Below are 12,685 nucleotides of genomic sequence, written 5' to 3' on the forward strand. Positions count from 1 at the left end.
ATGCAATCAGGGTTGAATAATCTTAGAGGATTAGATTTGACCCTATTACGTAGCTCTTGTTTGAGTCCTAACCGTTGTAGGGATGAGCCCCTTACTCGAAGGATTATCTGGGCCTCGTTGCATGTGATGGTATCCACGTGGTGGCTTATTGGCATTATGAAGAGGCCTTCAGCAGCTGAGGACTGGTTTTGGTTGAGTCAAGGGTTTCCCTAGGGCAAGCCTAGGATGAGAGTGGCAGAGATCAGTAGCAGTAGAGTGACTTGGTGGAGTCAAGGCAGTTCTTGAGGAAAGTACGGATAGATGCGGAAGGTAGTATGGGCCCATACTACTGAAAATAGAGGATCCGTGCTCGAATCAAGGAAGGTTGAGATGAGACCAAGAAACTTGTAGTTGTAGCGATCCCTTGAGATATTTCAGTGATCTGACGTTTGTCATGATGTGTTTTCAGAATGGTGGTTTTACGACCTAGGCCAGTAGCCAGCAGTTCAGGCGCCGGAGAGGGATCGGGATCAGGCTCGGGGGCCGAGCATCTAGATGAGCAGACTAGGTAGTTTCTCTCCTCAAAGATTACTCTCATCATACTTGAGCAGACTCTTGTGATCTTTGGTTCGATCAAGGAGGGTATCTTGGAGCTGATGGATGAGAGATTGAGCACCTTTCGTGTTGATGTGGCGGCAATGATGGGGTCGCACACAATTACTTTCAGGGAGTTCCGGGCATGTGGAGCTCCAGATTATCATGGGGCATGGGACCCCATTGCGAGTACCAGATGGTTGGCAGATGTGGCCAATGCATTCCGCACTAGCAGATGTCCCGAGGGGGACAAGGTCAGATTAGCGTCCTGTCTTCTGAAGGACAGGGCACGAGATTGGTGGTAGGAGGTTGGACATGTCATTGGGGAAGACGTAGCTTTGGATGCTATAACCTGGGTTGATTTTACTGCCAGGTTCAGAGCCGAGTTCGCACTGGTTATTGAGGTGCAGCAGTTAGCCAGGGAGTTTCAAGTGCTCACCCAGACTATAGAGACAGTGGCAGATATTACTGCCAAGTTCAGGGAGAGGGCACTTCTCGTTCCTCAATACGTAGCTGATGAGGAAATGAAGAAGGCCCATTACAATGAGATGTTGCAGAGTGATATCCGCTAGTTTGTGAGCCGGTCCAGCTGTAAAACGTTGGATGACATGATTGCTAGGGCTCGTGAGAGAGAGATATATCTAGAGATGGAGAGGAAGAGGAAGCCAGAGGTGGCTTCGGGTACAGGGAGTTCATGAAAAAAGCCCAAGGTTTCAAATCACAGATCTAGGTGTCAGCAGAGCCACGGTCGATGTGGCAAGTGTGGGAGATTGCACAACGGGGCGTGCAAGGCAGGGAGTTCTGGCTGCTACAAGTACGGTTGGACCGGACATATGAGTAGAGATTGTATAGCTACTACCACCACCACCGTAGCATCAGATCTGATTTGCTTCCATTGCAATCAGAGGGGACATAAAAATTCCCAGTTTCTGAGTTTGGCAGCCGTAGGGAAGGTGTTGACACATGCCCCTGCTACCTTGAGGATTACAGACGGCCGACAGGGCCGGGTTGATACGCCAGTGGCAAAGAGCAGAGCTTTTTAACTGACAGCAGAGGAGGCGCGAGCGACTACTGATGTGGTGACGGGTATGTATTTTTCTCTTATCTCTGCATTCATTATTGATTGTTTCTTCTGGTTATATGTTTTGTATAGGGCTACCCGATCATTCATCTCACTTGCGCTTAGCAAGAGGTTTAGCAGAGCTCCAGGGGAATTGGATTGTCCACTTGAGGCCGAGATAGAAGATGACATGACCGTTATGGTCGCGAGAGTACACAGATGATGTTCTCTACAGTTATTCAAGGAGCAGTTGTCGGTGGACTTGGTCCCTATTCCCCTGTGAGGAAATAAGGTCATAGTAGGCATGGATTGGCTGAGCCCTAATGGGGTAGTGATAGATTGTGAGCTGCAGTTAGTGAGGGTTCGCACTCCCAGTGGGGGAGAGTTAGTGATTCAGGGCGAGAGGCCACAGCGTGGACCGATTCTTTGCTTAGCAGCGAGAGCGAGGCGCTACTTCCAGCAGGGTTGCGCAGGTTACATTGCCTATGTTTTAGATGCCTGGGAGAAGGGCAACACGACTGTGGACGATGTTCCGGTAGTGCGGGACTACCCGGATGTATTTCCAGAGGATTTTCCCAGAATACCTCCTGAGAGGCAGGTTGAGTTCAGGATCGACCTGATTCCTGGTGCGTCTCCGATAGCCAAGGCACCATATCGGTTGGCTCCCCCAGAGATGCAAGAGTTGTCTATGCAGCTGCAAGAGCTGCTAGACAAGGGTTTTATCAGGCCGAGCAGTTCGCCCTGGGGAGCACCGATTCTTTTCGTGTAGAAGAAAGACGGGTCGCACCGTATGTGTATAGATTATCGGGAGTTGAATAAGGTAACGATGAAGAATCGTTTCCCACTTCCGAGGATAGATGACTTGTTTGATCAACTTCAGGGAGCATCTTGGTTCTCCAAGATTGATTTGCGCTCTGGGTATCACCAGATGCGGGTTAGGGATAAGGATGTGCAGAAGACTGCTTTCAGGACCCGTTATGGTCATTATGAGTTTGTGGTGATGCCGTTTGAGCTCACCAATGCTCCAGCCGCGTTCATGGACCTCACGAACCGCATATGCAGGCCGATGTTGGATCGGTCTGTGATAGTATTCATAGATGACATCTTGGTTTATTCCATGACTCAGGAGCAGCATGAAGAACACCTGAGGGAGGTGCTAGAGACCTTGAGGAAGGAGAGACTTTTCGTGAAGTTCTCAAAGTGCGAATTCTGGTTGCACGAGGTGCAGTTCCTTGGGCACCTCATCAACCAGAAGGGTATACTGGTAGATCCGGCCAAGATAGAGGTCGTGATGCAGTGGGAGGTCTCGAGGTCTCCATGCGAGATTCGGAGCTTCCTAGGTTTGGATGGGTACTACAGGAGATTCATCCAGGATTTCTCCAAGATAGCTGTACCGCTCACCCGACTGACTAAGAAGTCGGTGGTGTTTTGCTGGGGGCCTGAGCAGCAGGTAGCATTCGAGACCCCCAGGCAGAGATTGTGTGAGGAACGGATTCTTACCCTGCCAAAGGGAGTAGAGGATTTTGTAGTTTACTATGATGCTTCGATCACCGGTATGGGAGCAGTGTTGATGCATCGAGGCCATGTGATAGCTTCTGCCTCCCAACGGTTGAAGCCTCATGAGGCCAGGGCCGGTCCATTGATTTTCAATGCCCGGGGCAAGATACTATATTAATGCCCTTATATATTAAAAAAAATTACATATATAGAAAAAGTGAAATAAATTTTATACACAAACTAAATCAAGGATATACAAACAAAAAATACAAATACTTATCTAAAACAATGCCTCTATGCATTTTTTGAAGCAAAACCATATCTTATTTTATGATAATCAAGACTTAGCAGAAACTGATTTTTCATACTCATAATTGCTAATCCGTTTAATCTTTATTGGGTGATAATCCTTCAAAGATATAATTTTAATAACTTTAAGTTCGAAAAAAATTTCTTTTTGCTGAAGCAACTATGACTGGTACCAACAAAAATAGATTATATGCTACCAAAATATTGGGATACATGTCCATTTCATTTGCAGAATCTCAATCTGACAACCTAAACAAAGATATAGTAAAACCAAAGACTGATACAGGCTGAAGTTGGCTATCCATAATCTCAATCTGACAACCTAAACAAAATCAAAAAATGGTATCAGAAATTCGGAATTAACATTTCATAATTTCAAAACTTAAATTGAAATGATAATTTTAGAAATTTGATACATCAGATTTTCAGAAATTAAAATAACTAATTGGATTATTTCGAAATACCACATCATATTAAACATAAATCAAGAACACATCTCTTTTCAATATCATAATTTCAATTTAAGAATTTACATATCAGATTTTTCAAAAATATGATACATTAGTTTTTCAGAAATCTAATACAACAAAATTTTAGAGATTAAAATAACTAATCAGATTTTAGGATACATCAGGTATTCATGTGCATCAGATTATTCAGAAATCAAAAACACATTTGTTATTTAAAATCAAAATTCACATATTTGAAATTCAAAACCAAATTCACATATAAACTTTTCAAAATCGGAATTTACATATCATATTTTCAAACAAAATTCGACATATATCAGATTAATCAAAAAAAAATTACATCAGGAGTTTAAGAAATGTTATTGCAGAAAGCCTTATAAAACTATAAAAGTCAAAAGAAATTGAAGAACAAAGTTACCTAAAAAATTGATGAATCTTACAGCAATTCTGGATCAAGAAGACTACAACTTTGATCAATTACTTCACTCCACCACTAAGCTATATAAGAAAACTAAAATTTCAAAATTTTTAGTCAATAAGCACTATCAGATTTTAGCAACTGCAAGTAGGTTATGCATAAATTTCAAACACTAGAAAAGACTTACTTGATTAGGTCTTTAGGAGGACCGATTAATTCAATCACCCTTCAGGACACTGATTAGAGATTTAGAACATTGGAGGACCGTTTAAAACTTAAGCAATTCACAATGTTCTTAAAATTTGAAAGGATTAACAGGAAATTTGAAGAAAAGATTTAGGAAAATAAAAGGATACTAGAAGAAACGATTCAGATATAAGGAAGTTAATCATCGATCATATTTCTTCAGAACCAGGCGCCTCGTCTTCTTCATGCGCCTCGTCTTCTTCATCTTCAATTATTAGACATGTATGGTGCTTAGATCAAGAAGTCAGATAAATCGTTTTTTGTAGTTCACGCCTAATTAGGTCTCGACATTAAGCGCTTCTTGGCTTCCGGCTACTCTTCTTTGAGGTGGACTGAACCTACTACTGGATCAAATATGGCCCAAATATAACAATACCTATAAAAGACCTTAAAAAAATGATGCCCCATTAAGATTTGCTGCCCTGGGCCATGGCCCAGCTCGCCCTGGGCTTTGGTCGGCCCTGCATGAGGCTAACTATCCTACACATGATTTAGAGCTGGGGGCAGTGGTGTTTGCCCTCAAGATTTGGAGACATTACCTCTATGGGGTCTGTTGTACCATCTACACGGATCAAAAGAGTTTGAGGTACCTCATGGACCAGCTGAATCTAAACATGAGGCAGCGATGGTGGTTAGATGTGTTGAAGGATTACGATTGTGAGATCCTTTATCACTCGGGGAAGGCCAACGTAATGGCCGACGCCCTGATCTGCAAGGCGGCAGCCGCCCGATCAGGGATATATGTCTAAGGATGACAGTGATTACTCCATTGTTGGAGCAGATCAGAGAGGCACAGGTCGAGGGCCTCAAAGAGGTGAGGCAGAAGTGTGAGAGGATCGTGGGCCGAGTAGCTTCCTTTAACTATGACATTCGAGGATTGTTGACCCTTCATGGGAGATTTTGGGTACCATACTGGGGCAGAGTACGGCAAGTGTTGATCGACGTGGCTCATAAGTCTCGATTTTCCATCCACCCAGGGGCGACGAAGATGTATAGACATCTTCGACCCAATTATTGGTGGCCCTGCATGAAGCGGGATGCTACCTGGTATGTGGAGAGATGCCTGACCTACAGGAAGGTCAAGGCAGAGCACCAGAGACCCCATGGCAAGATGCAGCCGTTAGACATTCCAGTGTGGAAATGGGAGGATATCACCATGGATTTCATCACTAAGCTTTCCAGGACCACATGTGGAGTTGATTCGATATGGGTCATAGTGGATCGGTTAACCAAGAGCGCGTATTTTATACCGATTCAGGAGAGCATATCGGCCGAGAAGCTAGCCGATATCTATGTGTGCGAGGTAGTGGCACGACATGGAGTACCTATTTCGGTAGTGTCAGACCGAGACATTCATTTTACTTCCAGGTTTTGGAAGCGGTTTCATGACGAGATGGGTACTCGTCTCCATTTCAACACCGCTTTCCACCCACAGATGGACGGGCAAAGCGAGAGAATGATTCAGACTCTCGAGGACATGCTTCATGCATGTGTCTTAGACTTTGGTGGCAGTTGGGATATGTATCTTCCATTAGCAGAATTTTCGTATAACAATAGTTACCATGCGAGTATTGACCGCCATCCTTTCGAGATGCTCTACGGGAGAAAGTGCAGGACCCCGATCTATTGGGGCGAGGTCGGTCAGCGAGTTATCGGGAGCTCCAAAATGGTGCTCAAGACGATAGAGTTGATTCAGTAGGTTTGTATTAGACTACAGACTGCGTAGAGTTGGCAAAAGAGTTACGCTGATAGGAGACATTCATACTTGGAGTTTCAGGTGGGCGATATGGTCCTCCTGAAGGTATCACCCTGGAAGGGTGTTATTAGGTTCCAGAAGAGGGACAAGTTGGGCCCTATGTTCAGTGGCCCTTTTCGAGTTTTGGCTAGAGTGGGTCGGGTTGCGTATCGGTTAGATCTTCCGGCAGAGCTTACCCAGATCCACAATACTTTCCATGTTTCCCAGTTGAGGAAGTGTTTGGTGGACGAGACAATAGTTGTACCCTTGGAGGATATTCAAGTTGATAGTGGCCTGAATTATATTGAGAGACCCGTAGCGATCTTGGATCGGAAGATGAAGACTTTGAGGAACAAGATGGTTCAGTTGGTGAAGGTGCAGTGGCAGCAATGGAAGGGGTCTGAGTGGATGTGGGAGGCATAGGAGGAGATGAGGGAGCATTACCCAGAGTTGTTCCCGGATTTAGCAGTAGCAGACTTCGAGGACGAAGTATGAGATAAGTAGGGGAGAGTTGTAACGCCCCAATTCTGGTATGTTATTTAAATAGGTATTTTTCAGTTTTCAAGAGGAACTCGACGAGTCAGTAGCCCAACTCGTCGAGTAGAGACGAGAATCGCACACGTTTTAAGTGGGCGACTCGATGAGTCCATATACTGGGACTCGGCGAGCCCCCCCCCCCCCCCAGTCTGGATGAAACCCTAAATCTAAGGGTTTGCACCCTATTTAAACAACTTTATGCACCCTAATCAGCCTCCCTCACCCACAGAGAGTTCCATACAACACCCTAGCCGCTCTTTAACGTTTTTGGTGTGATTTCTCATCTTGTGAAAGTTGTGGTGCATGTTGGAGTTAGAAGAAGGGAAGAGAAGAGGAGTAATCAAGGGGGAGCAGAGTAGATTCGGTTTTCCTGTTGCATTGCAGTCTTCTTTGAGGTATCAAGCTCAAACCTTTGTTCTGTATCAAGTAGATCTCTTATTTAGCTTGGATTTGCCATCCTTGGACTAAGAGAATTTTTTTTGGATAGATAAGATGATTGAGTTTCAGATCTCAGCCTCTTAGAGCCTAGTAAGCTCAGATCTACCATCTTTATTGAGCCAATACCTTATGAAAGCCCTAGATCTACACTTTTAGTTCATTTAGTGCCTTTAAACCCTCATTGATGCATGTATGCATGTAAAGTTGGAAACTTTACGTGTGAAACCAACCTTAGGAACCCAGATCTATAAGTTGAATGCACTGGAATCAATCAAAATCGACTGTATAGTGTTTGCATGCAAGCGACTCGACGAGTCGTTCTCTAGACTCGACGAGTCGAGTCGCGAGTCCCTTTTTTTCCCCTTTTGAGTTATTCCGAGTGGAACCAGTGAGTTACAGGTGGACTCAGTGAGTCAGAAGTTAGACTCAGTAATAGAGAGACTCGGTGAGTCAATGCCCTGACTCAGCGAGTCCAGGGCAATCTTCTTGCCTTAAGAACAAACTCGACGAGTTGTTCATACAACTCGGCGAGTCACAGAACAGAGTGTTCTTATGATGAAAGAGAACTCGACGAGTTGTTCATACAACTCGGCGAGTCAGATGAAGAGAGACTGATTATTAGCATCGAAGAGGAACTCGTCGAGTCTATGACAAACTCGACGAGTAGTAGCGGGCAGGAATGAGAAATAAGAGTAGGGACTTGACGAGTTGGCGGCCCAACTCGACGAGTCAGGTCAACTATATGTTGACTTTGACAAGGAGGTTGACTTTGACCAGGGGTAAAATAGTTATTTTACCCTCGGTATAGTTACCAGTATTAGATCGAGTGTGTTTATGGGAATTTTAGCCGGGAGAGACTGGAGCAGTAGCAGACAGTTCCCGAGTAGATTTTCAGCAACCAGCTTTCGAGGTGAGTTTCCTTCCGGTAGGAACGGGTCTAAGGCCACAATGTCGGTCCGTTTAGTTAGCAGTAGCTTCCGGACTTTGGTCTGATGCAGTAGTTAGTATGTTTGATGTCTCCGTGACTCAGGCAGGATTATGTGTTATGTGTTCTGGGCTACAGTCTGATGCAGTATGCAGCATATGTATTCATGTTAGTTGATATGTTTATACTATGCTTTGTTCAGTTAGTTTCGGACTTCGGTCCGGTGCAGTTAGTCCGGACTTCGGTCCGATGCAGGGGACAAGGTCCCAGTCAGTTCCGGACTTCGGTCCGATGAAGGGGGCAAGGCCCCAGTTAGTTCGAACTTCGGTCCGATGCAGGGGACAAGGTCCTAGTCAGTTCCGGACTACGGTCCGATGTAGGGGGAAAGGCCCCAGTTAGTCCGAATTTCGGTCCGATGCAGGGGACAAGGTCCCCGTTAGTTCCGGACTTTGGTTCGATGCAGGGGGCAAGGCCCCAGTTAGCCCGAACTTCGGTCCGATGCAGTGGGCAAGGCCCAGTAGTTGTTTATATGTTTTTTTATGGTATGTGGTAGTTTGGGGGAGCTCACTAAGATTCGTTCTTACAGTTTCAGTTTTGGTTTCAGGTACTTCAGCTAGCAAAGGGAAGGGCTCGGGATGATAGCATGGCACACACCATAGTTTCAGCATGGGAGTTATACTCTGATATTTTTCACATGTTCATGATATCAGTTTTGATTTGATACATTGATATGGTTTTGAGATATTGACATATGATTTTATTAGATGACTTTCAATGTTATGATTTTTAGTATTATTTAAACAAAAAATTTTGGGTCGTATTTTGGGATGTTACAGCTCCACTAACGTCTTCGTAAGGGTACAGAGTGTAATTTCATGGAATTGCATCAAATTCACTTTTGCCTAAAGTAACTAAGATTGGTAATTTTTTGTAAGAGATTTGGTTACTTTATAATTCATTATACTTTTAATGAGGAGAGGGTTTGCCCTACCCTACCCGTTCGGCTAAAGACCCTTCACCAATCAAGGTAGCGGTGGGTGAGAGTGGACACCCATTAAACGACCATTTTATAGGCCATAACCTTATACCCCCTTATAGATCGGCTTCGTGAATGAGACATACTAACGGTAAGACTAGCAGTTTAAGTTATACATATATAATATTAGACTTTTAATGTTATATATAGTTTAAGGGCGTATTTCACACTTTTAAAATACTAGGCGGTCTAATTTAACAAATTACACTTTTAATTTAATTAAATGTAAACCATTTCATTATGGATATATTAACTCTCTTTTAGTTACACACTTAATTAATTTAATAAAACCATAAGGGTGCAATTTGAACTTTTTCAAAAATTAGGGTTTTAAAATTTAACATTTTAAAATTAAACTTTTAATTAAAATTTAAATTCCAAAACTTGAGGGCAAGTTTTGAAACATTTCAAATCATAAGGGTTTAGAATTTAAATATTTCAAAATTAAACTTTTTAAATCAAAAATTTTATTTCCAAAACTTGAGGGCAAGTTTTGAAACTTTTTCAAAACACAAAGGATCAAATAGCAAATAATTTTAAATTAGACAATTAATTTAATGATTATCTAAATTTGACCTCATCATGATTATTCACAAGATAATTTACCAAATTAATTTAAATAATCCACTTTTATCATATAAGGAAATTATTATTCAAATAATTAGAAATTATCTTTTGTTTTGGTAAGGATAATCAGATAGAAACAATAAAATTAAGATTTTATCATATAAAAACGATTTTAGCAATTATCATTCAACAAAATAGCAATAAATCCCGAAATATCCTCTGCCTGACTCCCAGACTCGCCGAGTCACTACCTGGACTCGCCGAGTTGGGCTGACTCGTTGAGTCCAGATACTGACTCGCCGAGTCGAGTCGGGTAGAGAACAGAAATTCGATTTTTAGTAGATAAAAAAGCATTGCATCACGTACAGTAGAAACCAATCAAGACTCTGATACCACTGATGGGTTTGAGCCATAAGAACATCCTATGTGCTCATGAAAACCCTAATGCTTGGATCTAGGTTTCTCTATTATACATGCAATTCATCCAGGACTGATAAACCCTAGATCTAGATATATATTTCAAAATAGACACAAGAATACAGATCTAGATGATTACCTCTTCTTCAATGGCTTGAATCTCGTTGTCTTTTGAGGCTAGAGTCACAAGTGTAACTCCTCTAATGGCTTACAAGCACCAACTAACAACAGGGTAGTATATGAGAAAGGGAGGAGGCACACAAAATCGGCTCTAGGGTTCTTAGAGAAGCAGTGGCCGATTTCTGTAGCCTAGGGGTTCTATTTATAATGCAAGCAACTAGGGTTTCAGTAAAAAACTCTAATGGACAGCTTAAACATTAAGCAGCCCATGGAACCTTCTGGAATAAGGGCATGGACGAAAATATGATGGGCTCCCATCATAATTTTGTTCATCCCTTAATCCATTAGGTTTCCCAGCCCAAAATACAACTATCACACCTTTGACAGTTTAAGTCCCCTTTATTCAATTAATCTCTTTTAGTAACCAGATTAATTCCTAATTAATCTATGACTAATATTAATCAAATAATATGATTTCTCCTTTAATATATTATTCTTATAATATATTAATAAACCATAATATCTTCTCTCATTCCATAAATTACCCTATCAAGTTGCTATGGTGAAGACAACCCAAAAGGACCATGCACAACCGGGTCAAGTACTTACCAAATATAGTTACAGGCTTAGACACTAATCCAACAGGGAAACCCTTAGCTGACTCGCCGAGTCGCTATATTGACTTGCCGAGCCCACGACAATCTTCATCGGACTCGCCGAGTTGACCATGCAACTCACCGAGTCCCTACTGTCCTTCATCTACCCATATGATTTTTACGCCATGTGACATCCCCAATTTCTCGGCCAGAAAAGACCGATTTGTTTATGCTTGGTTTTTAAAATCAGAGTAATCTTTTAAAGAAAACAGTTGCGGAATTTGTTCCCAAAATATGATAAAGATTTATCAAAGCATTTCTTTTAAGAAATGTATTTTTCATTATATAACAAAATCTCGGGATGTCATGTTCCGATACAGACACATAAGCATAAACAGAAGTTACATTATTTACACTAAAGATTTTACATCTCCTTTAATCTCTCCGTGAAATATATCTTCGTATCAATACCTATGATACAAAGAAAACTGAGTGGGTCAGGCTTAGGAGCCTGGTGAGCATATAGGGTTTTCAACCCACAATAATATAATTATTATATTCAACCATCAAACAATCAACCCAATTACAGATCCCTATTATCTTCTTTATTTCTTAGGATTTTACCCTAAGAATTCAACTACCCGTCATTCATTCATTCCTAGGGATTGACCTAAGGAATTAGCACAAAATCTTTTGCTACATAAGGCGCATCTACCAACATCATCCTTTAAGCGCCTCTGCCAGGATTACGTCAACATTATGTGGCGCGACTGCCAGGTTTATGACATTCTCTTTTAGGCGCATCTGCCGACATTATCCTATAAGCGCATCTGCCAGGATTATCCTATAAGCGCATTTGCCAGGATTACGACATTCACTACTTGGTGCATCTACCGATATTATTCTTAAGCGCATCTGCTAGTATTATGATATTTTCTAATTGGTGCATCTGCCAATATCATTCTTAATCATCTTTCATACCTCATCATTTTATCACATACCAACTATCTCATCTACCCATGTTCTACCCAACATATTTGTAGATATAAAATACGTATACAACTTAACTCATTTAAAAACTATATAAAACATCCATTCCACACTCATCTCAAATAAACAACAATATATAAACACATAGCAGGTATTTTATAACAAATACTTCATATTTATGTGTTAGAAGAAAGTAACCACACACTCACCCAAACATATAATTAATACATTCAAACAATACTTGTATTATATCCGTGTTTATGAAAGGGACTATACACCCACACATATAAACAACTTTATATTATACACATAGCACATATTTCATAACAAATACTTAATATTTATGCGTTAGAAGAAAGTAACTACATACTCACTTTATCAGAAGATGATCGGACAACACTACGGCTTGTAGAAGTAGTATTCTTCGTTAGATCTGGAAGATCTTCACAAAAACCGGACTCCTCGCGGGCAGAGCTTCGCCTCGGGAATTGCACTTCTCGGGATCTTCGGGGGCTCGGGACTTGCTTCGGGGCTCGGGAATGATACCGGGGCTTCGGGATAATTCTTGCACGAAAAATGATGCAAAAACGCGAGAGAAAAGGAAGAAATGAGCAAAGAACTCGGCTGCCCTCAACATCCTTTTATAGGGGGCTGGAACTTCGATTTACACTGGGCGTAATATGAAATTACGCTGAGTGTAATGAGGATAGGATCGCTGACTCCCCCCCTTTGGATAATATCGGTATTTTAT

The 12,685-nt window shown here is 41.9% G+C and overlaps 1 long non-coding RNA gene and 1 pseudogene across 1 annotated transcript; one reads left to right on the forward strand and one right to left on the reverse strand.

The window, feature by feature from the left end:
- Positions 1-12,685, forward strand: part of LOC145059818 (UDP-sugar pyrophosphorylase-like) — a 258,394-nt pseudogene that overhangs the window by 192,420 nt on the left and 53,289 nt on the right.
- LOC145058672 (uncharacterized) lies at positions 3,572-4,866 on the reverse strand. Its single transcript, XR_013686468.1, has 3 exons — positions 4,515-4,866; positions 4,328-4,420; positions 3,572-3,761 (listed from the first exon to the last, which is right to left on the reverse strand). It is a non-coding gene; the product is annotated as an uncharacterized LOC145058672 (long non-coding RNA).

This window comes from Lactuca serriola, chromosome 6 (genome assembly GCF_051521515.1).
Source record: "Lactuca serriola cultivar US96UC23 chromosome 6, Lser_US96UC23_V15, whole genome shotgun sequence".
Lineage (NCBI taxonomy): Eukaryota > Viridiplantae > Streptophyta > Magnoliopsida > Asterales > Asteraceae > Lactuca > Lactuca serriola.